The sequence below is a fragment of the Corvus brachyrhynchos genome, unplaced genomic scaffold (assembly GCF_000691975.1).
Source record: "Corvus brachyrhynchos isolate BGI_N302 unplaced genomic scaffold, ASM69197v1 scaffold32, whole genome shotgun sequence".
Taxonomy (NCBI): domain Eukaryota; kingdom Metazoa; phylum Chordata; class Aves; order Passeriformes; family Corvidae; genus Corvus; species Corvus brachyrhynchos.
The window spans coordinates 2022518-2049161 of NW_008237919.1; the positions used below are offsets into that span (position 1 = coordinate 2022518).

Genomic DNA, 26644 nt, shown 5'->3' on the forward strand with positions numbered 1-26644 from the left:
CATGTACTAATCTATATAAAAACCTGCATAGGAGAATATTGCAAATATATATTTAAACTGCAATGTAGTATATTCTCCAATACTTAATTTCCCCAGATTCTCATAATGTTTCTACATACAGGCTTCATTCCCCAGTCATGTTACAGGTAATTCAGAGTAAATTAAAAATTAAACATTAAAAAAAAAATTGCAACAGACCTGGGGAAGACTATTTTTATGTATATCAAATGAAAAGTGTCCTTCTTAAAAATGCATGAGTTATTAAGTAACTACTAAGGAACTACAGAGTAAATAAATTAATTACATATTTACTGGTTACTCTGAAGTATGTCTACATTAGTCTTTTACCTTGATTGAAATGAATGCTTGCATTCAGCTATTAAATCCTTATTTTCTCTAATGTAATCAATTTTTTTAAAAGTCCATAAAACACTACAGAGAGATCTGCTGTTTACTAAATAATGCATACAAAAAAATTTCATATTCAAAGATGCATTGTAAAGCACAAGACAGAGCTTGTGGAGACTTCTGTGCAAGAAAGGCATCTGTCAGGATGAAGAAAGTAAGAAAAAACATCTAGCAGCACAGTACCATGAAATACCAAAATGATAATTGCTTTCAGTTTGAAACACAGGATGTGGTATCAGGGAAAAAAGACTAAGGTAAAAATGTTTCAATGCCCACTAAAAAGTAAATAGGGTTTTTCTTTTCAATAAACAGAGAAATGTTTTTCCACTAGTAGCATTTGTATCCATTTTTACTTGCGTGATGGCATACTAAAGAACAACTTTAGAAAAATTTTAAAAGGACAAAAAACAAAAAAGAAAGGAAAATCAATGAAAGAACACAATGTTAAGAAGCAGTAATGTTTAAAGGAGAATCAAAGGAGAGGAAAGGAAAGGAGAGGAGAGTAGCTAAAAAGACTGAAAAAAGATAAAGGGCAAAGGATTTAAAAATTAAACAGAAGGAAAAAGATTAAAGAAAGAATGGCAAAAGGCAATGCAAAAGGATTTAAGAAGCCACTATAAAGAAAAGACATTCAGTTACGAGAAAGGAATAGCAACTACTAGGGGAAAAATACTTGAATATAATGAATCAAAAAAATTGGAAAGAACTTAGAAATTAATTTTAAAAAGATAGAAAGTTAGAAAACTTTTTTTTTCATCCATGAAATACATACACAAGATTCAGTGACATTTTAGAAGCCTGTTTCTATTATATACAGTATCATTCAACATTTTCCAGGTTTAGTAATTTTAATTACATGAAAATAAATACAAAGCTATGCAATGCCAAGTATTTCCCAAGCAGGTGTTTATGCATCATGTGCAAAGCTGAGAATAAAATTCCTATTTAAAATACCAAATCCTTTTATTTTTATTAGTGATTGTATTAAAATTCAAAGAATTTGTCTGTCTATATAGGGTTTTAACATCATTATGAAGATCTTTAATAGTTTCTGCAGGGTTAATAAAAGCTTACAGCTGCTTCTTTTGCAGCCAGAAGCAGTGTATTGCAAGCAGTTAAAGACAAAATTAGAGCAACCAACAGATTGACTGCACTTCACAAAACACAATTAATTTATTACTAATGTTATCATCTCATTAAAAACGTCTAATAAATGTGCTCTTGCTATAATGAAAAAATTTTTTGTCAGTAAAAAATGACAGGATACAGAGAAAATGGACAAAATGTAATTTGGAATATAGGAAGCACAAAGAGTAAGAGTAGCACTCTCTTTTGAACATTATGTATTAGATACATTCTGATTCTTTTTATTATTATTATTTCTATCATCTAACTTAGGGGATTAATAGGTACTCATTTCAATATTTACTCCATGTACCTCAGTTTTTTCTCTAAACAAGTAACATCCCAAAGACAGAAGTTTTGTGTCATACACAGCCTGCATTTAAAGGTACTGATTTTATTCCAGCCCTGTTTTATTCATTTATTTATTTATTTGACTATCTCCTGCTCCCTGGTTACTCAGATAAAGTAAAGAGATTTTCAAACTTAAGCTCTCTATAATATTTACCTTTTCATATACCACTTACCTCTATACTATTTAACATTTTATATACCACTTACCTCTCTTTTTATCTGCTCTCAATACTAATCTTTTTAATCTCTACCCATATGAAATAATTTCCATACCTTCAATCATTTTCAGTGGCCTTTACTAGACCTTTTCTGTTCCTGCAATATTTTTCATGAGATGAAGTAACCAGACTACAAAAGCTACTCAAACTGAAGGTATAACATCACTTTATTTAAATGTGTTCTAATGCTTGTGAAAATATTCTCCAAAACATCCACAATCTTTTCTTTGTTTTTCTTTTTTTCCTTCTTTTTCTTTTCTTTTTTCTCTTTGGACATTACAATATATATTGAACAAACATTCTGTGTGAACAGAACAAAAAAACACCTACATGTCATTACTCGGTAGGAAGAATGTTAATGCACAGAAGTAGCCCAAGCTCCCTCTCAGCATGTGTTGTCATTTTGCACCACCCATTGTTACTTGCCTACTCTGCTGGAAACGGATCATTAATGCAACTTTTTGTTTATGCATTCCATAGGACTCTGTAAACCAGGCAGGTAATATAACCTCTTCCACTGATTATAAAATTTCCTTTTCAAATCTGAAGATGTAAGATCAACCAGTTGTCCTTGTTTTACTGAAATGATGCAATCTGAAAGGCTGGATAAGCACAGTAATTATTTACACAAAACACACTGGATTTCCTCAGCCATATTTTTTCAAGTTTTTTAATCTGTAAGAATTAATTACACATTCAAAAACTTACTACTAAAATAAGGCTTAAATTCGATTATTCAGTGCAGTAATTTCCAGTTTTGTTCATTTCCCTCTTATCACTTAAAGATTTATTGTGAAGTTGTATACATTGCCTTGGTCAGCTTTTTTCACCGTTATGAAATGAGGATAAAGAAACTGTTCCACATTATCAATTAAAAATAATTTTAAAAACTCAAAAATAACAGCAACAAAAAAAATCCTCAAGCTGAAAATCACACCTATTAACATCTGTGCCACCAGAGACTCCTCTGAATGTTTTTTGTTCTAAAACTTACAGCCCCATTTACCTCTCCTTAGAACAGAAGACTGCAAACAAGGACATTCCCAACAGATAACAGCACAACTTTCAATGTGGTTGACACCTTGTCTATAAACAGTGACTTTGAGCTTAAAACTTTAGCCCTGATAGAAAGAAAGGTGATGTCATATCTGCAATTTAATCACATGAACCCATGAGAAAACAGAGATGTCCCACATGGTGCAATCAACAGTTCAGTGTAGAATGTCTGCACATACACAGTAATTCTGGGCTGCAGTGTCCTGGGAGATTTTTTTTCCAAGCCTAATGAACAAGTGTTTTTCATTTCAGGTGACTGGGGAGATTAATTCCACTATGGCACATGAATGACTTCATCAGCTATACAGAAATTAATTCTCATTCTTCACATAGCTGATCTCACATGCTCCATTACTTGGACCCCAAAATAAAACAAAGCCCAGGAAGAGATGTGCTTGCAGTGAAACAATATGTGAAGTGTATTCCTGACAGGACTCCTTCCAAAGAAGTGACTTTATTTTTAAGACCAGCATAATTTTATATAATGTCCTTAGGATGGATTGCCCTGGATCAGGGAGCCAGCATGCAAAGTCAGTGCAACAAGCAAAAAGTTTTTTAGGAATTTAATTCAGCATGCTTTTGTCAACTAATACAGCAAATAAGCTAAACAAAGCATTGATACACACCCCAAACCATTCTTCCGGATTACTTGGATTGTGAACTGAAAAGTGATACAGGATAGGAAATTAGTTTTTCATATACATCTATAGCTAGGGCACTGGTATGAGCATGTTGTATCTTACCAAGTAGCCTTCCAATAACAGCTATATATCATTCTGGTTTTAAATTTCTTTAGTGTTCTCAACGTCTACATTTTCTGTATATATGAATCCAAAGTTGTATTTTACTAGCATGCAACATCACAATGTTGCAATATCACAATACTGTCACTTTTGAAAACAAGTTAAGTCAGAAAGAAGGTTTCTTTCCTCACATTTTGCAGTTCTTTTCCTAACAATTTACAAGTTCAATATATAACATTTACTGAAGGACTTTACCAAAACCCCTAAATGAAAACTTTTACATTAATTAGAAGTAATGAAAGATGCATCGAAGAGATGCTGAACACAATAAAATGACGGAAAATGATCTGCAACAGTGTAAAATTTCACAAAACAAAATAGGACAAAATTTAGAGAGGGTGCCCAATATGAGTATTAATAGAAACATGAGGTTTGGAGTTTTATTTTTAAAACACCCTAACTGCAGCTGAGAAAAAGGAATGCAGCAAAATATCTGTGATAGCTCTGTAAGAAGGAAAATCAAGAGTAGCTGTATCCTCAGAAATGCTGAGATGTAAAAGCAAGAAATGAAAGAGTAACTGTAGCGGCAGGTACAGCCCAGGACAGCTTCTGTGAATGTGGGTTGTGCACAAAACAAACGGAGGAGGAATGTTGAGGGAGAATTTGAGAAACATGAGACTAGTGAATGTAGGTTGTGCACAAAACAAACGGAGGAGGAATGACATGTTGAGGGAGAATTTGAGAAACATGAGACTAGAAAGCAAGCAAATATGCATAATGGGATAGCTTCAAGGTTCAGAGGCACCATACAAATCTGTGATGGTGGCAATGCGACTGTCTTTAGCAAGCCCAGACAGATAGCCTTATGATTTTTTTCACATTACATATTTCTAAGGTTTTGTGTACCTAAGGTAAAGAAAGCAAAACAAATTTATTTTCTAAATGGCAAGACTGCATCCTACAGAAGCTAATGCAAATTGCCAGAAGCAGGCTGGAGAAATGAGAAACCCCAGCCCAGGGAAGGAGAGAGCAGAGCCATGCTTGTGCTTCCAGTTAGGAGCCAGATAAAGTAGGAGAAGGATGAAGGAGGAGAGAACTTAGAACAGCTTGCTTCTCAGGTACAGCAAAGAGGAAATGAGAAGAGCAAGTGAGCAATGAGGAGTTGAAAACAACGACACACAAACAGCTAAAAATTGAAAGAAAAGGGCTGTTCAAATTATTTGAAGAGATGATATATTATACATATTATTTTTATTAGTATTTACCTATTTGTTTGCCCCAAGACAAAAGCAAAGCATGAGAGGCCAGGAACTGTTAATTACATAAGAAAAAGCAATTAGTGCTTGCACAAGGGCATCTCTTATTGTCCTACCTTCTTATCCCAAGTTCCAGTGGTATTTACATTGTATGACCTCACACAACTTTCACAAGGGAAACCCCCTGCTCATAACATTTGTGCAAGAAGTCCTGCTCAGATGCTGGTTTCATGAAACATCCTACCTGACCAAACACCTGCGGCAGCTACACATCCTCACTTCAAAAAACACTTTGTTAAGGACCTGCCACTTCTTTTTTCTCAAAAAGAAAATAATGAGCTTGAGTTTAGAAGATGAAATATTGATCACCCCCTTTATTTTTTAAATCATTCTTATTTTATTGGTTTTGATTACTTGATGTTGAGAGATACTCATGAGAGCATACTTTTGAATAAGAAAGTATTAATTAAAACAGCCATATTACAAAGACTAAGGGGTTTCTTAGTAATGAAATATCAGCCATTTCTCTCTTTAGAGATAACCAAATGCTTCACTTTTCTTCTGTAAATACGATTATTTTTTACATGTAAACCACCTCTCACTTAGAAGAACATTATAAAGTTATTCTTAGTTTGCTGATTTCAGCCCACTTCTTGATTTCACAAACATATTTTTGCTTCTGGAGAACTGAGGACAGACTACTGGGATTTGTGTAGTTATTTCCATGTGGTGATAGTGCCCTACAGTGCTCTTAAGATCTCAGTTGTCTGGAATAAAAGTTTCTACCTTGCATAGGGGTTATCCTAGGAGCTGGAGCTTTGACATCCAACCACATTTCACAGGGCAGATGGAGACTACACCCCCATGGTGTAGAAGTTCTAGCATCTATCTCAAAACTTCAGTGGTCACCTTTGTTTGTGAATCCAACAATTTACATATAACAGGGATGTTAAGATGATCAAGTTCCTTCTGCCTTTTTGTTCTTTCAACTTCATCACAAGATTATTCTTCATTCTTCAGAGTGAGATCTATGCTTGACCTTAAAATAAAGCCATTCTTATTAAGAAAATACATGCAATATCACATAATCCAAAAAAATTCACTGTCATATTGCAGGAAAGAATCAGAAGTTTTCTGCATAGTGATTTTACCCCAAACTTGTTCGCTGATTTTCAGTAAGATCCATTACTGCATAAGCAAGCATGATATATTAATTATATATAAAAAAAACCAACTAAATCAACAACTGTAATACTTCCATTCAAACAAAGGGGACAGAAATGTCATAACAAGTTTTTTTAATTTTACTTTACATCACTTCTTAATAAGACGACATGAAACCTTTCCAGCAAGAATTGCCTATGATGGGTATCATAATGCAATACTGTGCAAGTAACAGCACTACGTACAAGATACAGCTGAGTTTCTTAAAGCTAAAATGAGTACTTTAAGGATTTGAACTATTAAAAAATTGAAGTGGCACCAATTAAGTGACTTTGAAGAGATATGCAGTTTCAGGTGAGGCACATTGGCAGGAGGGCACCAAACCTGAAGAGGTTCACCCTACGCAAGTTCCCACCAGGTCATGGACTTCAGCTCAAGGCACTGTGCTTCGTAAGGAGGGAGGAGAGAAAGATTTCAGCAATACAAACCATGCAACCAATACAAATGATGGGACAAAAACTATATATGCTTCAGAGCAAGGCTTCTTAGCTTCAAAATTGTCTCTGTACATGACAGAAAACAGAAGGACTTTGGAGTTTTGGAGCTATGCAACAATCTACAGTGAAAACCAATAAACACTTAGAAACAGCAAAAAAATCTGAGAAAGACCATGGAATACTTCACCAAAAATCCTAGTAGGGCACAGAGCAGAAAAATATTCACATCACCTCCTGTTAGATAAGCAGAAGTTTTAGACAGACACACAGTGACAGTCAACACATTTCTGGAAAGTGACAGAGCTGCAATGTGCTGTAGGAGCTGGCAAGTTGTCCAGGTTTGGCACACCGGACAAGAGAGTTTACCTTTGTAACCAGGGTTCTCCTACACCAAAGTAACACAGAGTATCTTGTACAATTTACAGTATGGCTAATGCAATAAGCTTACAAATAACTACAGGATCCAAACCTGTAAAGGGATTTCCCTTTGCTGTTATTTATCCTCACCATCCCCATGTGCTTGAACAATGCTATTCCTCACTTCTTACTTTATTTCTCATACTAATCTCTACATCAGTAAGTATTACTAAGAAAGAACGAGAAGCAATGAAATTTGACACAAGATCCTTTAACTGACATTAAGGTGTGCCACATTTGTATATGGCTTATTTCCAGTAACTTTTCATACAGGTAAAATTAAAAAGAGAGGGCTGAGAGTATATAACCAAATGATCTGGGCATTACTCTGATGCTTTTTTCCTTGAAAATTCAAATGATCCCTGCAGGCAGCTGACAACTGCTAGAACTGTGGAATGTGCTCTTTGAACTGTACAAAACCCTTCAGCCTTTCGTGCATTGCTGCAAACAAAAACTGCCAAGTGCAATTATTTCTCAAATTTAATGTTACGGAAGTGTTGCACCATTTTTTTCACAGCTTTGAAAACAGCTATAAAAAAAGAAAATTTACAGGACTACTTCCCCACAGAAGTTATACATTGCATTTATCACTTTTTGTAAACAACTGATACAAATGAACCAGTCAAATCCCAAAGAGTGGCATTCTTTCTTTGGTGCAATTACAATTATATTTCTATGGGAAGAAACAAAGGAGTAAGTGGAAGGAGTCCTCCCAAGCATAGCTTTTCATCCTCTAGCCTTTTCAAAAGGAAAAAAAGAACCCACCAAAACATACCACAAAAGAAACCACAACGCATAAGCAGCAAACCACACTGAGAGAAAGACAGAAGCTTGAAAACTCGTATTTCACTTCACTCTTTTTTCTTAACCTACACTGCTGTATCTAGAGTTCCTACAAACACCCACATAATAAAAGTTAATTTGGTAAAAACAAGCACAGAGATCCAGATAATCCTGCATGCATCTGTAGTTCCAGTAAGAACTGCCTAGGTTTTGCACACAGTTGTATTCAACTTGTTGAACCAAAGGCAGATGAACCTTACTCATTGAGTACAGGCTTACTCTGTAATAGGACTTTTACTACTGACTTCAGCGATATCTGAAATTCTTAAGCTAAAGACAACATTGAGGTATAACCAACTGCTCTTAGATAAAAGCTTCCACATCTGAAATAAATGTTACACAACCATGAAGACACCCAAATTCAAAACAGTCATTTTTGTTTGGATTGCAGTTGGGCCTTGCTTTAGAAAGCAAGCTATTTAGTTCCAGAGTAAACCTCATTACAATTCAGACTTGAGGTGGAGAACTGTCTACACATGAATTCCCAAAGCACACCGAAACTCCTAGGTCTTGTCCAAGATCCGTCGCCCTCACCCACACATTAAGGTAGGCACAATATCCTGTTTCAAAGCAGGAGAAAGGACCTTCAAGCAGCCAGATTCAAGCAGTGAAACAGTCCATATGAATGTAAAATCCAAACACAATCCTTTACTGATCCAAAATGAAGATGAGCCACTGCCCACTGCATGGCAAAAACGAACCAAAAATAAAACAAAACAAATAAAAAATATAAAGAAAATAAAAAATAAAGGAGCTTGACTCTTTAACTTGACCATGTAGACAGAATGGATCAAATGAAGGCATGTAATATACTTACAGCTTCTTCAGATTTAGTTAGGGCCAAGAATTAGAATCAAAATGTGTCTAGCATCTCCTGTTGGTTGCTACATCCACACGGAATCAAGGCACAAGTCAGTGACAGGCGCAGGTGACAGGACAGACACTCACCCTGCAATTTTAAGATACACCTCCTCAGAAGCAGAACATGCTGTGCTGTAACCCACTGATCGATTCACCACGGAGGTTGTTCAGTGGTGCACTGTGTGACCTGGTGTCACTGAGTTCTACGATGCTATAGGTGTCCAAAACTGTGACAACTTACTTTCATTTCAGAATTAGAAGAGAGGCACAGCACTGCTTCAGCACAGGTAACACCCTGTTGAACACCTCAGAATCACAGAATGTCTCAAGTTGGAACCTTGCCACATCCTGGATGCTATTCACATGTTTGCATCAAACACAGACATGTCTGCTATTTAAAAAAAAAAAAACACATTAGATTTGGTGGGGTTTTTTTAGGTTCTTTGTGGTAAAGAATCTTGGTAAAGCTTCAGTGTTAACATGACTTATAAAAACACCAAAGAGCAGACCACAGAACTGCCAGTGATGAACGTAATTGCATTAAGAAGGATGTGGCCTTCAAGATCATGGTAAACCAAGCCAATGCAAGCAAAACTTGTACTGGAGAAATTGAAGTGAATTTTGAATTAAAGAAGGCAATGGTACTGTTTCTCTTTGTTGATCTTTCCATCAGGGCAGGAAAAAGCACAGTAATAAGCATGTTCATGGGATTTTAAAAGCATTCCATGTAAAAAGCAACAAAACATAAAGTCCATTCTTTGCAGCCTGAGCCAGAAGACTGTCCTGAGGGAGGCACAAGAGCTAGGCAGAACAAGCAAGACACACAGTTGTTCTTTCTAAAAAGTTACAAAGCAGAGTTAAAAAGAAAAAAGTCTGGCATCACAGCAACCCCTTACAACCACTACAAAAGAAACAAAATGTCATGAAGCTGTGTCAGGGGATATTTAGGTTAGGTATGTGGAATTAGGTTCTTCACCTAAAGGGTCTTTGGGCACTGAAACAGGATCCCCAAGGAAGTGATCACAGCACCAAGCCTGACAGAGTTCGAAAAGTGTTTGGACAATGCTCTCAGGCACATGGTGTGAATCTTGGGGATGTCCTGCGCAGGGCCAGGAGTTGAGTTTCAATCAACCTTGTAGATCCCTTCCAGCTCAGGACTGTTCTATGCTTCTATGAAAAACATACTATTTTGATATGAGTTTCTAACATCTGTTAAAAAATAAAAACTTATAAAGAAAAGAAATCATTACTTTACCTTTGATATTTTTAAGCTTTTTTTCAAACAAACAAAGTGGAACATCTCAAAGTCTTACTATTCTTTTACCAATAAGGCAAGCAAATATTGGGATTTACAAGAGCAAAATCAATAGAAGGGCTTGCTGAAAACCCTCTTAAAATAGGCATGATGAAATCAATTGTTGTGAAGAAAAGCACTTTAGTAGTGATTTGCATAAGATCAATGATGTCTCATTGTCAAGATGTAACAAGACTGTTTCTAAATTTCTTAAATGCATCTCATTGCTGACATCACTCTAAATACCCAGATGCCACAATGGTAGAAATCGTTTACATCTGAAAGTGCTTTCATGTATTGGTTATGTGGGAAGAACCAGAGAGGTATGTGGGAAGCAAACATGGGATAATCCATTCCTCATGACTGTTTCCCCAAACTTAACAGAAATTTGCCTAATACCCGTCATTCCTCTCTTGACACAAAAATTTCAAACTCGTCGCTCTGCACGGAAGCATCACTGAATGCTGTCTTACCTTTTTCACTTCCTAAAACATGACTGATTAAAAGAAATCTGAAAACAAACATTTTCCCTTGGGTTGAGGAGTTCAATGCCAAACTTTAGCCTAAGGCACATTTCAAAGCCAAAATGTTAATCCTTGGGTGCGGGGTGCTGGTGTTATGTTTTTGATGGTTTCTCATTTAGAACAGTTGTGATACAAGCGTCTGTAATCTCCTAACAAGAATATCTTCTTTCCTCAAACTCTAGGAGGAATGCCCTGTTGCAGTGTCTACTCCTGCAAGTAAATAAAATCAACACAACGGGTAGCCCATAGCTTTGGTACTGCACTGGATAAAAGGTAGTGGCTATAGCTGTGACTGAAGTGAGTTAATACCTTAATACTGTAAAAGACAATAACCAGAAAAAGAGGACTCCAAAATTTTACTATGACCTATGATAAAAGAATTCACTAATGGTCTCTGCATTCCAGATACCAAGTCTTGTATCATCTTTCTGAATTTTTCCCAAACAATAAAGCCAGCAAAGTCCACTAGAAGCTGGCCAAATGAGCAACATATCTCATCCAGAAGGCAGTTAACTGTAAAATCAAAGAATATATGAACTACCAAGAGTAACTATTTCTGGAAGGGGCCCTCCACCTAGAATAAGAAAATAGAAACCAGTCACAAATTCAGAAAATGCCTTCAGATCCCCTGATAACAAACCATAGTTATTTCAAAAGGAATGAACCCCCTCCCTTGCTTTGTTTTATCTTATCCTACAAGCCCCTCCCAGTCCAAGTGTATTTCTCTTCTGTGGGCTGTCAAGGTTGTCGAGAAGAGGGCCATGTGTTTTGCAGAGTTGCTGAAGTTCAGAAGATTCATGAATTAGAGAAAGTTTAAGGTCAGAAAGGACCATTAGATCATCAAGTCTGACTTCCTATAATATGACAGACTATAAAATTTCAGACAGTTACCTTATTATTGAACCCAAACACTTAAAGCTGATTGAAGAATAAATACTGTTTTAGCTAAAACAATTGTTTCATGACATACTTTCTTTTTCTGTACCAGATTAAAGAGCTCTCCAGAGCACTAGATATTTTCTCTCTGTGAAGGTATGCTGTAATTAAGTAATTTCTCAAACATCTTTTTGATAAGGTAAACAGACTGATCTTAAATATTTCACTGCAAGGCAATTTTCAAGCTCTTAAATCACTTTCATAATTGTTTCTGGCACCATCTCTAATTTTCAAAAAGGTTTTTTCTTTTAGATGTGGCCAGAAGAAACATAAGCTGAAATACAGTCTGTTTACCAATGCAGTATAAAAAGATAAATTCACATATTTGCTGACATTTGGCTGCTTGTACATCTAGCACAGTCCTTTATCTCTTGAATAGCATACTGAGTTTTCTTCTCTCAGGAAAAAAGTAATAAAAATTATAGGGGGGTTTGTGACCAAGTAGTGCAAGGAAGTATCAGCAGAACTTGGCAGTAACAGCCAACTTTAACTATCTGGTCATCTTTTTGGAAAGGACACAGCAAGATACAGGCTATCCAAATATGTGTGAGCAACCATTTTTAGTACAGAAACTGAGGAAAACACACAAAGCAAAAAATGTTTTAGATTATACTTCAATTCACTGGAAATGTGAAAATTGAGGGCACCTTGGTTGAAAGAAACTGTAACATGAGAGAATTCCCATTTCTAAGGATGGGAAGGAAAAGGGAGACTAGGAGAATAAAGTCAATGAAGATTACAGAAAAGGACTTGGATAAATTAACTGGTGGCCAGGATCCTGTAAAAGGTAACTCGAAGGGAAGAAGAAAGAGTTCAAGAGAGATCACAGCTCCATCAAGGAGTAACATTTACAGCATAATGTGGAAGTAAAGTAAAATGTGGAAAAAGGGTACATCATAAGCTCTTCAAGGGCCTGCAACTTCAGGAAAGCAGAGGTCTGTGAACACAAGCAGGTGAGAGAGAAAAATATGGCAGTACAGGGACAGTCAGAAGGGCATAAAGAGAAAGTGAGCGGTAACTTAAAAAAAAAAAAAAGAATTAGTAGCAAAAAAAGCATTTTTTACATTCCTTAATAGTAATAGGAAAATTCAAGAAAGCACTGATCAGGCTATTTGCAGAAGAATCAAAGACATATGTTTTGCTTAAGTCTTTAGTATAAGAGACAAATACAATCTGATCTCTAAAACTAGTGACAAAAGGGACAAAACGTTAAGAGTAAAACAAACAGGGTAAACCAGATGACAAGACACTGCAATAAGTTAGATGCTGTCAGATGAGTTCAGCCTAACCAAGCTTACTTAGGTTAGGTAAAACCATGATGTCAGCCTGTGCTCTGAAGCCAGTAGAAGAACACCAAACTCCAGTATTTCCAACGCCTGACTGCACTGAAATTTTGCTTATCCATCACATCTATATCTACTCAAAAGCAAATCAGCAAAATTTTAAGAGTTTATATTATCTTTATTTTTGAAATTCATTCTTAACTCCAATCAAACCAGTGACTAAGGTCTCTGACCAGGAACAACCACATTACTTCAATATGTAGAACATCTAAATACAGTGCAAGGGACTCTACAAGAATTAATTGAAATTCCCTCACTGGCATTAGCAACTTTTCAGAGCTTTAGAGAATGGATGGAGTTCCAGAAAAATGAAGAGGGAGAAATACAGTCCCTGTCATAAAAAGCTGCAAAAAGGAGGTAAGAAATGATAAATTTTTCAATTAGTTTCAGTTTCTGAAATATTTCTTGAGAAAACCAAGACCAACAAGACTTCATTTTTTTTCTTTACAACAAGAAAATAAATACCTGTCAATATAGTTTTGTCATGACCAAAATTTGGCAAGCCAATTAAATTTCTCCTTCAGTAGAAAAAACAGTTTTTTAATGGGAAAGAAGCAGCGGATGACACATAAAAAGAAGGGGATGACTCATAAAAAGAATAAAAGGAAAAAAGGACTAAATTAAACTATTTTAAGGCTAATACAAAATGTGTTCAAAAATTTGATGTAGAGACTAGAAATAGAAGAAAGATGCTATGAATGGGGCTCAGCAGGGGTCCATCCTGGTATAGTGTACTGCGTGTTTTCTTTCGTAACTTGGATAATGGAATGTCATTCATATAGAAACTGTACTTTTAAAAATTTCAGATGATGCTAAGTTTGAGAAAGACAGAAAAACACTGTTTTTTCCTCCATGGGATGCACCAAAAGTAACAGGAAGTACCTTTAAAGATGTACACACATGAAAATAAATTTTAACAATTTTGAGGAGCTTTTAGGAACTGTGAGTCAGTTCTGAAGTAGCTGAACTCACAATTACACCAAACCTATTTTAAAACACATCATCACTTGACTGTGTGGCATCCCAGAGCAACAACAGCTCATTCAGTGCACTGTGCTTAGACCTGTGTTTCAAAATATATCCCATTCTCTCCTTAACTGTCTTTCTCTTTTCAACTCTGCATTAAGTGAGAATTAACAGAGAGCCACTGACATAGACTGAAAGGTGTCAGCTATTCAGTTCTGACCACTCCACCAAGAACACTTTGTACTCCCAAGTGTTGGTGATTCTTGGTCATAACTGCTAGGACAGAGTGAGCCAGCGCTACCACCAATATTTCAGCACTCCTGGCATAACTAGCAGGAGACCTTAACTTGCTGGGATCTTACCTGTGAACTTTCTCGGAACATATGGACATCTCACTCATCCCACCCATGTAGCTGAGCACAGGCTTTATGAAACCATGCCCAGACATGAGGGCTTCAGGTTACCCTCACCGTCTACTCCTGTTACTACAGGCCCTGTCCCCATCTTTATTGCAGGTCCCCTTTAAGAACTGAAAGGCCACAATGAGGCCTCTCCAGAACCTTCCTTCTCCAAGATGAACAACCGCAGCTCCCTCAGCCTTTTCTCATAGCAGAGGTGTTCCACTCCTCTGATCATTTTTGTACCCCTCTTCTGGACAGGTCCAAGTCTTTCCTGTGTAAAGGACCCCGGAGCTGGATGCAGTACTCCAGGTGGTGTCTTATGTACTCCCCATGAAGCCACCAGACATGGCCCAGATGGCTGGCACTGTGTGCTGTGCCAGGACAGCCTGTAGATACAGCGACCGTAATTGTGCTGAGACAACTGAGCAAAAGCACTGGTGTATTAGAGGCCCGTGAGAAAAATGTTTGGACTGATGGACTGATGCCCATTTAACTGAGGCAGCACAGAATACGTGAATACGTTGAATGAATGCTGACTACTTGCTTTTTATGAAATAAGAAGTGTATGTATTTGGTTAATAAAATAGAAAATACGCTTTCCAGGAATTTAAAAGAAAGAAAATTTTAAAAATATGTTATGCAAATACACTAGTGAAGAATTTAGGAAAGGCATCTCAGAAGACAAGAATAAATACATAACTTGATCAATTAAAGAAAAAAAATAAGACACTAAGACTTAGGCTTATAATACTTGTTATTCCTTTTCACTGAAGTAAAATATCAGCAAAACTATGAAGTGAAACTAAATGGCTTCCTATTTTCTTGCATATTTAATTATAGATGCTCTTTACCTTCTAAGGTGAAATTGCTTCTTTGTATTTCCATAATCTGATTCTATCCTGATCATCTATTTGATCTTTACCAGATCATGAAAAACAAACAGAAGAAAAAAACATTTCCCTACACATAGGCTGTCAAGGTATTAAAAACTACTGCTTCTGGATTTCATATCCAGAGGTTTCCTAGACACCCTCCATTATTCTGTCCATCTTTGATGCATATGTAGTGTGGTCAACTTAATGCTGCTATTGAAAACAGAATTTTGCATTTCTCAAATGAAAGCAAAAATACAAAAACGCCCAAATATTGCATCTATGGGAGTTTTTTTGCATTTAATTTCTGAGGTTCCTTTTAGGGAAAAAGTCCTTAAGGCAATATAAGCACTTAATCCAACTCAAATACTAAAGAGGACATAACCTTTTAAATCATCTTAAATATTTACGATGCCATAAGCTCTTAAACTTCCTGGAATACTTAGCCTTCCTTAAAACCTCACAGTACTCAAAGTCCCTTGAGCAACGTAAGCACCTAAACTGCTTCAAATCCTTTCAAAGGACACAACCTTTAAACCAACGTTGTGTCTAATTTTTAGAAATATTTTTGTTTCTTCAGGCACAATTCTGCCTGGTTTTGTCCACAAATCATGTAACTATTCAAGGACTATTCACATGCTTCCCTTGACACAATACTTCCATCTGATGGAAGGCCTATGCATGAAAGATATAAAACACCCTGCCAACACTGGGAAAGTCAAGGCAAGTAATGCAAAAGATCCCCTTGGTCCAAAACCTGGCCAGCTTCAACTTCACTAGAAGTGAAGTAATAGAAACGCAAGACAGTGACCAAAGCCTTCACAGTATCGTGTTCGTATCTCTACATGATGTCTGGCAATGAATCACACTAGGTTCATTGTATTTCCCCATTAGCTTATGATAGCAATCAAGAAATTGCAAAATTGACATCTTCAACAACAGCAACAAATGTGATCTCTGGATGGCAACCCAGCACTAAGTACTAAGAATACAGCCGGAATACAAGCCACACTTGTAGTGTAGAAGTACTCAGCTAAAATATTACAACCACACACTGCTTCAGGACTTTAATCCTTCACGATGATGTCATGTCCCCGTTCATTTTCTAACCTGATTTATTTTTTTAACAACCATTCGGTGAACTTAAGTCACTCTGTTTCCTTCCTCCATGAGCCCTTTAGATAGGTCTGGAGGGAGTGGAAAAACATTTCTGAGTAAAGCAACCTCACACACAAGATTGAGAGGCAAAAGCCCCCTTTCCAGAATTTCCCCATTCAGGCTTTCAGCGTTTCCTTATACTCTAGGAAGGGAATCATCTGTGTTTACGCTGAGCCTGGTGAGCAACTACAACATTGTGCAAACACTATAAAGTCCACTTTACCAATTTTTTTTATTTACTTGGTAACATTATCAGTTGGTGTTAAATATTTGATTGCCACATCCTATAGTGGTTGGTCTAACACTACTGAGAGTTAATGGGTATTTCATAACTAATGCCTTCCTGTCATTCAGTTAGTCTCAAACTGGTTTCCCTAAATTGTTACCAACTCTTCTTTTTCTCCTTTTCCTGGGTATCTTTTACATATAGTTACGAACTGCCTATTTCCTTACATCCCATGTTACCCAGTTCCACCCATGAGTACAAAAAAATGTACAAAATTTTCAGCTATTTGCGTAAGCACAACCATTTAAGAAATAATGCTAAAATTAGTGGAAGTTTAAATTGTTTAACTGCAGGCTACAATGGAAACGTGTTGGCTTTTCATAAATATAGTAACATAGTATTTGGTTTTTTAGCTTTGGCACCTGTGGCATTTGAGAAGCAGCATCTTACTAGTTCACAGTGTTCTACCAAAGTAACTATCTACTGGCTCAGTTTGAAGAGCACAGGAATGGGTAAGTCATTGTCTCAGTGCCATACGTATTGCCATGGGACCAGAATATTGGCTGATGGGCCAAAAGCAGACTTTGATAGCCAAGAGCTCATAAATCATGTTTAAATGTCCAGTGAAGACCTACAGACACCAGCATGTAGCAATCTCCCTGACAAAGACTGACTAGGATAGAGAAACACTAGAAATGCACACAAAATCAGAAACCTGGGCACAAAGCAGTGAGACTAAATGCATCATCTTTCAGGCAACAATGAGAGTAGTATGTACTACAACCAATGCCTTGTCCAATGAACTACTTCATCAAAATTGCTGCTATCAGCAATACCCCTCACTATGTGCTGTACTAAATACAGCACAATATGCATATACTTTTGTGCGTGCACACATGCACACGTATGTGTGTGTATATATACATACAGCTTATTACAACACAGAAAATTATAGAAGGTTACAATGGAAAGATTATCAAATTTGGCTTTCAATATTACCTTCCATTTTTTCCCTAACTACTGATAAATAAGGTGTAACTTCGCCACTGATTTTTTTATCATATAACCATAGAAAAGGGAGTTGAAAATTACAGCCCTCCACTGGTCATCCAGTTCTCCTCTTTAAGATATCTGTCCAAAGTGTGCTTTAGAAATGTGAATAAAGAAGGTGGAATCAAAAACTCCTAAGAACACCCTGTAAATGATAGTTTCAATAGAAACAGACTAGGTAAAAACAATTTCTCCTTCACCACAGATTTAGACATACAAAACGAAAATATCCCACTGGTCACAGAAGTACATGTGATTATGAGAAAACATTTTAATTACAGAAGAGATGTGGAGATGGGCAGACAACAAAGCAACAAAGAGACCCTCCACAGTTACAGACTCTAAACTACTATCTGAGCAAAAAATGGAAATATTACGTTACTCAGAAAGTTACATGAAAGGGTGGGTTTTTACAGACTTCTTTATGACAAGGATCCCCATGGTCTTACATAACTAAGAAGACATCAGCATTAGGAAATAGTAGAATCCAACAAAAATGGCCTTGCACAATAGAACAGCTGGAGCTGAACACTTTACATGCATGTGGGATATGCTTCAAGATACTTTACTTCATACTAGTGTATAGGTTTGGTACATTTTTCAAGTACTTGCCCTTGTTTAGCTTCATCATCAGCAAGGTTCAATGAGAGGCTGGTCTATCCTGATACTTCTCAAGTGCAGTCCTGATTTGAACTAAAATACTAAGAGATGCTGCAGAAGCCAAATAATACTAAGACGGTAATCATTCTTGTTCTAGGTATAAGACCACATTATTTTTGTTTTCTATGGCAAATTTCTTCTGCTGTGGCAGATTTATATCTTTTCTTTCTTTAGACAACTGAGTATTTACAGCCATATGCAGGAACTCAGCTTAATAAGCAAACTCCAGGAGCAACTCGTTGGCAGACAATGAAGAGCTTTGTAGTTTAACTGTAGGGCTTCAAAATGAATTTCTCCAAAGACACGGAGGTCTCAACTTTAAAATACCCAAAGGCTTCTATTTCATCATGAATTGTAGAGGACTTTACAGTAATGTATGCATGTTAGGGGATTTAGAATGATAAACTTCAACATGCATGCATCAAACTACTGCAAAATCAAGTAAAAATCTAGAAAAATTTGATCAGAGTCACTGATTTTTGCAGGTGAAAAATTAGAAGTACATGCTTTACTAACATATGGCTGGGGATTGTTCATATGAGTGCTCAGTTTCAGATAGTTCATCTGGAGCCCATCTTCCCCCATGTTCAACATTTTCATCAGAAACAAGAACTGAGAGATAATGAACTCTTGGGGGAAGGTTGATGACCTTGATTCTGCTCTCAATAACTGTCTCAGAAACCATTTATCGTATCTTGCAAAAATGCAGGTATAAGATGCACCCTGAGAATCAAAATACCATTTAACTGCTCCACTGAAGAGCTCTTTCTCCCTAAAAGACCTGATGACAGACCATTTTTTCCCCTGGGCTAAGATACCAGCTAAAACTGTGATTCTTTCTCTGTCAGAGTAAAATTAGGGGAAGGAGGTGGAGAGAAAGGGGATCACATTTTAGTTTTATTCCACTGATGCTGCCGCCTGTCAGTAAAAGATGAAGGGCTGAAATCCCATCAGTCTGGATTTGCAGATCTGAGGATGAAGAATTAGTATTTTTCTGTTTTTGCAGAAAACTCCTTGATGTATGGCTCCATTATTGAATGTTAACAGCTTCAGTTTAAATTACAAATGAGGTTCTATTAGCATAACCCGTACTTGGTTTCTATTTAAAAATATGATTTTCGCCAAAATTGTGTCAGTTGAGAACCTAAATGTTTTCATTTGTGCCTACAGATAAAGGAGAAAAGCAATTTTACATTTCACTAACTCAAAATATGAGGTCTAGAATGGTAAAATATTAAAGAACACTTTTAAGATACTGTTGGTATCTCCTTCAACAGGAGGGGCAAGAGGTGAATGAATGGTGTTTAGGAATGGTGTACCAAAGGCAGACATAAACAGGCAGCAGCGCTGAACGGGCAAAACCCAAAGCATCTTTTACAATTGTCTCTCCAAAACAATTTTTTAAATAAGATTATTTTAAAAGCCCTAAATTGCAACGTGAAATAACTGTTTAATTAGCTTTGTTTAATTAGCACCATGTATGTTTTCATCAAAACACACTACACAGCAGATGGTTTCTGCTCTTATACTTTTCAACTATAGTGCTTGTGTCTCACCCTTGAAAAGCTGTTTTTGATTAATGTACCTCCTACCGACGGTTTTAACACATAAAAATATGCTGGTTTTCTGACATATACATGCATCAGCATATCAGAACTCATGAAATTGTTACTCTAAATGGCCAGGTTCCAACTGCACTGTTTGCACAACGTTATCTTCTGTAATATTACACAGCGCTTCAAGATGTACAACAGCAAAGAGAACCAACAGCCTGAGCCAACTATCACTGCAAACAGCCAGGCTGTTTGGGAGGATTTTGGTGTTGGAATGCTTATGCTGGAGTTACTGTCTGCCCAGACCAAGTCAATCTGTTTCTCTATGCCTTATGATCTCCATGTGGAAAATACTGACACTTCCTGAATTACCTGTGTGCAACAAAGGTACAGTAACCAACATACCATAAAAATGAGATGGTATTTCTGCACTCAACCCACCCAAGTCTTAGCAGTGCTCCACAGTGGGTTAAGGTGATACTTAATTCATTGATGTTTTCTATAAAGTTCTTTGAAATCCTCAGATGAAATGCAGTGTGTTATTAATATTATCACATGTTATGACTTATGCCCCAAAGGATCTCACCATGCTTTGTTAGCTGTATACAAGAATCCCTTTATTATCATCCAAATGCTTCTATCTCTGAAGCGTAACAGTGCAGCTGTTTGCCAATAGACAATTCTTTATAAACATTTACTGATCTTATATGAAGAATATTCTGTTCCACTACAAATGTATGTTTCACACCATTTCCAGTTCCTGAACAGCTAAATGCCAGTGAACTGTAACTGCACACAGGATACCAGACTCTATAAAAACGTCATTTTAGCAAAAGGCATCTGCTTAGCTGGCATCCTTATTTAGCCTATCATGCAGCTTTCACTCACACCACAGGAAAGATCTCTCAAATCAAAGTAATACGACTCTACCTCTCACAAAGTAGAAAATGAATGAAATTGACAGTCAGAATGGCTAAGGTCCAATTAATTGATGCTCTCAACCAATTCAGGAATCTAATCCAAAATCCTCTAGAGAAAAGAGACCTTATATAGGCTGAAGAAATGAAGACATGCTGACAAAAAGTTTCCTTTTCTCTCTTCCTTGTTTGCAACTTGAGACAAGATGCATAATACATAGGTAGTTTTAGAAGAACTATCAATACATACTTACACTTTCTAAAAATGCCTGCAACAATCAAAACATCTTTCCCTTTTCCCTATTTGAAACTTCAGGTTGCTTTTAAATTTTGAGTCAGAATAAGAGCACGATAGGAACTTGATTCACTTTCTACATGGAATGGGATTGAGCCCATGTGAAATTTTCTATTATTAAAAAGCCCCTGCTGACATAGATGCCTATGCTGTGGAAAAAACTCTTCTGTTAACTTTGATGCAGTCATTAATGTGTTTCTTGAACAGATACTCCTCAGGTTTCTATACTCAGATTCATTCACTGAACCCAGATATTCTCAGCCTGCTGGATCTCAGTTTAACCCTCACACAGGGTTAGGACAAAGTGTCATAAAATGTATAGTTCAATAAAAATAGGCACAGTTCTTCAGTACTCAAACATCCTCTGTTTAGTGGCACCTTGGCTGAACTGCCCTTTTCATTTGCTCCAAACTAGGGTCTTCTGGGTTTTCTGTGATAATGCGTAAAATTCCATTCAAAACTAAGTGTTCTTAAAGTTGCAGAAGGATAGGAACAATACAAACTCAATCCAAATAAAGTCGGGCAATCTCATAAGCTTGAAAAAAACAAAGCCCATGAAACTTGTTTCAACTACAAAAAGAGACAGCTTGCCAGCTTCAGTGAAGCTTTGTGTATTTACCAGTGAGAATCTTGGCCAGCAAGTACTGATGTAACAGTGTTTCTAAGGGAAATATTTTGTTATTGTTTAGAACACATAACTTAGTGATACTGAGATACAAACATTGGTCAATGCTATTTTGTGAAAATATTAGAAGGAGTAGGCAGAGAAAATAAAAATTATTAACATGAGGTCATCTCCATTCTCTAAGCACTTTCTTTAGGCCAATTTACAAGCACTCTTTTTAAAAACAAATCACTTCCTCAGCCAAATGCAGATTCAAGGAGTCAGTATTTGCTGTAGTTTTACACTAGAATACACGCATGCTGCAACTATGCAATACTGAATGAAATGTGCCACTTTAAATAACAACGAAAAGATGGAAACAAAATGAAAAGAGACCCCTCAGGTACAAAATGTAATGTTCAAAGCGAAATTACAACTGAAAGAAAAGTTTTATACACCCCAATAAGGGTTAATCAGTCAACCATGAGCGGAAGTACAGAAACAGTGCTTACCATAAGCAGTCCTGTGCATTTCTGAACAACAGGACAATTATAACTGAGACCATCTTTGAGGCATATTCAACTCTTGTCCATAGTCTCATCACAGTGATGTTAAAAACATGTATAAGTCTAGGTAAGTCTAGCCCTCCAAGGTAATAATTCAAAAACATGGCAATTAGACACAAAAAGACATCTAATAATAAATTACACCACAATTTCTATGTCATATGCCTACATTTTAGCTAAAAAGCAAAGAGAGCTAGCATACATCACTTCTAATGCCTTTTAGACACATTCAACTATTCCATGGCAAGAAAGTCCTCCCCACATACAGCCCATACCTATGAAAAGTGGGACTGAAGGAGGTGCTATGCTATTATACTGGGTTAGCCAATGTAGTTGCCATTACTCAAGTATAGACAACAGTTTAAATTACTAAGGAAATCTAAAATACTTCAATACAAATGGAAAACAGCATTTCATCACAATCTCATTTAATAGAACACATTATCAATTAGTTGATAGTAGAGCAAATTGTTTCAAATTGGAAAGCCACCTAAATTCTTGCTCTTAAATCAACTAGAAGTGCAATTTTGTCTGTTATATTAGCACCAGATTTTTTCAATCTTCTGTTGCAAGCTAAAAGGCAACAATGCCAGAATTTCATGATACATCTGTTTTACTAGCTTATTAGAAATCAAGTAATGACAGAGTTAAAACATTTGCATTTCTTAACCTAGAACCCAAATGTAAGAAAACACCCACCATCTATTGATACTTCATCTTTAATATTAAAATGGGGCTTGAAGTGCATTGCTTTAATGGTAACACACAATATCTAAGAGATATGGAAAATGTCCTTTTAATAAAATTGTACGTATCACCATAACCGTAATTATTTTTTAAATAATTTTGTTTACTACTGTGAGAGCAGGATGCTCTTGTCAATGTCAGTGATAACATTTCTGCCTCTTAAGTCTCAAATTATGTCACATGAGATGGAATTTATCTGTCTTAATGTTTAATACAAAAATTAAAAGTCTAAATTTGTGCCAGTCACCTTAGCTTGCTTTTATTGCCAGTGACAAGAAACAGGCATCTCTAAAGAAAGAACTGTCTCATCTAAAGACAGAAATAAAAAGAGTCTATGGGAATCCTCCCCTAGAAGTCTCCATCTCTCTTCACTGACTAAAGAAGCCTATGGTGACCAGCTCAGATTTATACTACCTATATTTTTAGATGGCTAACATCATGGGAAATTAATCCCACTCTTGACACCCTTCTCAAATAGCATTTGGGAAAATTAAGCATAAAATGCAGAAAACCAGAATTACCAACAAGTGTAAGAATCAAAATACTCTGTCCCAGAAAAATTCAAAAAACAAGACCCTCTTGTGAAAATAGCAGGGGATCTGTAAATTTGAAATGTCATACAGTGTTTGATCTCCAAGCCAGGACAGACTCAGTCATTTCTAGAAGATTAAGAATATACAGGGAATATTTTCAGAATATGCTGACAAAGTAATATGCCTCTTCTGAGTATGAGTAAGCAGCAGTTTTCAAAAGCTTATAATTCAGCGCAAGAAGGACAGACATTCAGAGGCATGGCAAAAGACACATCTTATAACCCATTAAAGCTTCCCTTTCAAATTCCAAGTCCATGCTCAAAAGCAAAGAAGAGGTCACAGACCTTTTTTTAGTCCGTTTTATTTTCCATTTTCAGGAATGATACACCCATCTCACAGAAACTTTTGCAAAGACATTCAAACTATAGCAAAACTGTGGGCAGAAAATGTCTGCCAAATTAATTGAAGTTAAAATTCAAGAAAGCTGGCACTTGAAGAGAGTCCCTTTCTCCTAAGTATTTCAAAACACAAGGAAGCCCCTCAATCACACATTCATAGAAGATAGAAGGCTATGTTGTGAAGTCTCACTGTACATTTGCCGAGGTTTTACATGTTTGCCTTGGCATCCTCTTGAATTATGGATTGCCTCAGAATGGCCATTTGCAAGTAACTGAAAACAGAGCTTATAATGAAATTCTTAAGTCACTTTATAGGTCTCATTGATCTCTAAAAACACTTCAGGAAGACAGCTATTTCTATTGCGGATTAATGGAGCTTGCCTGCAAGGCTTTGTTCCTAGTTATGTCTTTTTTTTTTTTTCCCAAGCACAAAATGATACTAAAAATGTATCTTTCTTGCCATGGATCAAGTGAAAAAGACGCTATTTTTAAACATCTTAAGTCCCCATCATGTGACTGTTCACATCACGTGAAACCTGGTGTTAATTCAAAGCTAGAAGATAATTTCACAGACTTCAATGTGATTTTCATAGTTATAATCACAAGTCTTTAAATATAATTTAGCACATTTTAGAAAGCTTGCAAATTCTGCCACGTCTCATTTTAGCCAAAACTTAAGGAAAATACTAAACTGAACTAAATATTTAAAATAGAAATATTTTTTAAAAATTAATATCATAAAACAAAATAGCAGAATATTTCTGATTTTGCTTACCTATAAATATCCCCAAAATCATAGAATAGCTGAAATTGGAAGGGACCTCAGAAGCTCATCGAAACTAAACTTCTGATCAAGAAGGGTCAGATGCAGGAGGCTGCTTGTCCCTTTGGGTTTTGAGCATCTCCATAGATGGGGATTCCACAACCTCTTTGGGCAAGCCTCTCCAGTGTTTGACCATCCTCAAGATAAGGAAGTTTTTTATATTATGTTTCAATGGAAACATAACTTAATAATCTGTATGCAGTTTGTACCCACTGCCTCTCATCCCGTCACCAGGGGCAATGAGAGAAGTCTAGCTCTGTCTTCTTTACACCCTCCCATCAGGTATTTACTGTGAGAATGAAATGTTATTCAGTATTTCACTGTTCAGGAGACAAGGATCTTGTGCCTAAATTAGTCCAACCACTAACACCCAACCTACATATCATGTTTGGTGCTATACAAAATTAGGCTAGCATCTTCAGAATTCAGAAATTATGTATGTATATATGAATTATACACTATCATGCCTGCACTATAAATCACAATAGAACACCTGCTTACTTTCTAGCCACTTATGACCATTTACTGGTTTTGGAGACCTGAATTTTAACTTACAAAGGACACAAAAGACTGCTCTATCACAGTATGAAATGCACAACAAAACAGTAGTTCCCCATTAGATAATAAGTAAGGGTGCCTCACACACATTTTTTAACTCTTATAAATGGCAATGCACTAAAAATATCTATAAGGTCTGAGACTATAGCTCACCAAGGAATTTAAGCTGCAGAAACTAGCACAGCTGCTGTCATGTGCTCCCCCACACTTTTAGCTGCTAATTCCCACCCCCATCACCCTTTGTACCAGTGACAGCCCTTGGACAGCCATATGGAAGAAGGCTGAGATAAACCCAACTGAAAACAAAACCAAATAAATAATTAGCTATTTTCAGTCTGATCCATTCTCCAAATTTATCAACAGCTACACTTGCTGAGTGAGGGAGAATGACAATATGGGGAGGAGAAAAGAAGCTGGCACTGCATCTTACACAGACGTGCCAGGTTGAAGTGTTCATTGAACATTTAGGCTAAAGCTAAGCAGTCAACACAAGCTACTCAGCGTGTAAGCGCATTACTCAGCCATTGCTTTCAGAATGAGCTGGATTGGCCTCTGGAGATGCCTGCTTCTCTCCTGAGGGAAAGCAGAATCCAGAATGACTGAGATACAGCTGCTTAGTTTCTATGTATATAAATTAACCAATGTCTAGATGAGTAGAAAATGGTAGAAAAACAGGTTTTTGACTCTTACAGCACTTCATTCCCATTAACTATTGCCATTTGGAAAAAAAAAATTGTAGCATAGCTTACCATCACACTAACATCACACTAACATCAAAAGGGTATGTATTTTCTGCATGGTCCACAAATTTTTTTCCTAAACCATATTTTACATCTATAAGCAATACGTTTCAGTGATGGGTACTGTATTCCTCCCACAGGGCGTATAAATCCACAGCAGAAATATAGCCACAGTTCAATTATAAATCACTTACATCTCTTCAGAGTCACTTTGTCACTATGCTGTGCTGTGGGAAGGGATGGTCTTTTCCTTTTTGCTCAAACTGGTCCTCCTTCCAAAAGTGTCTGTCACGTCTACAGCAGATAAGGACAAAAGGTCCTTAACTTTCACTTGAAGTTATCTAAGGGTAAAAAGGGAAAGGAACACAGTAAGTGCAAGCGTCCATATTGCGTTTTATAGCAAGGTATTACAACCATCTCTTTAAAACACACACGTCAGCGTCATCCTTACACATATGTACTGCACACTGAGGAAAGAATCCCACACACTTCACATCTTTCTTTCCTTGTATGAGACACATGAAGTAGTCACTACTCCTAG

At 36.6% G+C, this 26644-nt stretch overlaps 1 protein-coding gene across 1 annotated transcript in view; it reads right to left on the reverse strand.

Moving 5' to 3' along the window:
- The window catches only part of FOXP2 (forkhead box P2), a 346539-nt gene extending 320099 nt beyond the window's left edge, over nt 1-26440 (reverse strand). Inside the window, exon 1 of the mRNA XM_017733112.1 lies at nt 26298-26440. The gene's annotated coding sequence lies outside the window, so the exon portion shown is untranslated. The remainder of the gene's footprint in view (nt 1-26297) is intronic.
- Nucleotides 26441-26644: the final 204 nt, after the last annotated feature.